The 2,078-nt window shown below is 44.5% G+C and overlaps 1 pseudogene; it reads left to right on the top strand.

The window, feature by feature from the left end:
- The first annotated feature begins 336 nt into the window (after positions 1–336).
- On the top strand, positions 337–455 carry LOC134963986 (5S ribosomal RNA; annotated as a pseudogene).
- The last annotated feature ends 1,623 nt before the right edge of the window (positions 456–2,078 follow it).

Raw genomic sequence — 2,078 nt, 5'->3', positions numbered from 1 at the left:
TCCTTATGACAGATATACTCAGTCTGCAATAACAGATATTCTTTTTTCAGATTTTGTGTTTGTTTGTTATATATGCCTTAAATCATAATAGGCTACTTTCCTTGTTCGGCTTTACTCTATGCACAGGTGAAACAGAGGCCTGTTGTCACTAACCCCTGTTGACCATATGATTTAACCTCCGCATACCCATGTGTTTGGGCTGCCAATCGGTGCAATGAGGGTCAACTAAATATCCCCAACGGGTTAGACAAATGTATTTTTATAAAACTGGCACAATAACAAACATTTCCCATTCTGTTACATAACAGCCGCACTTGCTACTCTTTTCCATACGCAACCTACTACCATACCACACTGGATATGCCCAACCCCGTCTGATCTTGGAGGCAATACAGCGTTGGGCCTGGTCAGTACTTTAGTGGGAGACCATTTAGGAATACCAGGTGTTGTAGGTTACTGATGGCACTTAATTGGGGCTTGTGCTGACTCCACGGGAAGATGGGCTTATGCTTGCCAGACACTGAATTACCATAGTAGTAATCCATCAATATGTTCACAGACTCATTCTTTAAGTGTGGCTCATAAAAGTTAGAGCCATCCATTTATTATTTATGCAAGTTTTTTGCAATTCTAAATTGTGTACCCCATTTCTTATATAGACATATTATTAAAAGTTAAGTTTTAAATACTTCATTGTTACATTATTACTCATATATACATCAAGAATTTCAAGTTACTCTTCGGGAGTGAGTGCTTCCAACCAAGGTCACTTTTTTCTAGCTTTCTCTTTCTATTTCAAATACGTTTGGACCTTTGGGAGCACCGCTGACAATCACCATTTGTCTACCCATAGATATTAAACTCATGGTAGAAGGTGATAAATTTTAGACTACTGTCTAAATTGTCGGCTTTTCTCGGAGACAATATTTTATTTATTATTATTTTTTATAACTCAGTTAACCCTGTGCGGTATTCCCAACCCAACCCTTTTCTTATTAACACTGGGACAGTCTCAGGAGGCATTTGGAAGTTAAATACTGATAAGGAATTACCTAGATCGTGACAGCACCCCCTCCTTTAGGAGTGGCCCCAGGACACTTCTTATAAGTTCTTTACCTGAACAAATGGAAGGATCTAGATTGAATCCTGATGAACCTGAACTGGCTGGGACCAGAGGAGACTGTACCGGACCTATGGACGAGACCAAATTAAGTCCAGACAAACTTGAACCGGTTGAGACCGGCGGAGACTTTAGACCGACGGATAGGACCGGATTAGATCCGAAGGTATTGGAATCGGCTGGAACCGAAGGAGGCTGATCCGGACTGACGGATGGGACCGGATTGGGTCCAGAAAAGCTTGAACCGGCTGGGACTGGAGGAGTCTTCGGATTGACGGTTGAATCAGCTGGAACTAAAGGAGTCTTTGGACTTACGGAGGGAACCGGATTGGGTCCAGAGATATTGGAATCGGATGGAACCGAAGGAGTCTTTAGACAGACGGATGGAACCGGATTGAGTCTAAAGACAGTTGAATCAGCTGAAACTGAAGGAGTCAGAATCCGGTTAGAACCGGAATGAGTGGTATCCGAGTGTTCAGTTAGACCATCCTGGACCTGGTCCATGCTGGATGCCAACAGGGTGGTGCTCTCTGAAGACGGCAAACAGGAGTTCATAACTGCATCTGTAGCACAAAAATTTCCATCTGGGAACTTGGCTCTGGATACTTCCCTTGGGACTGAAACTTTGGTGACCCCTCCTGGGGTTGATGAATCAGACACCTCTCTCAGGGTTGTTTTCTCCAGCACCCCTCCTGGGGTTGACAGATCAGAAACTCCTTTTTGAGAAGACTCATATGCCCCTACTAGAGCTTGAACATTGGATACCCCTCCTTGGGCTGTAGACACAGACGCCCCTCCTTGGGCTGTAGACACAGACTGTTAGGTTCCTGGTGCTCAGAACAAGGGAGATGTTCATGAAGTGAGTCCAGAGCACCAGGACGTAACGCTGGGAAAGGGGAATGGAAAGGGAATAGCCCCTGGCGCCCTAACTCTGTTGTCTCACCCGTGCTGTCAGAAA

The sequence above is a fragment of the Pseudophryne corroboree genome, chromosome 9 (assembly GCF_028390025.1).
Source record: "Pseudophryne corroboree isolate aPseCor3 chromosome 9, aPseCor3.hap2, whole genome shotgun sequence".
In the NCBI taxonomy this organism is placed as follows: Eukaryota; Metazoa; Chordata; class Amphibia; order Anura; family Myobatrachidae; genus Pseudophryne; species Pseudophryne corroboree.
Note: the sequence above shows the minus strand (reverse complement) of the source record. Positions and strands in the feature narration are given on the sequence as shown.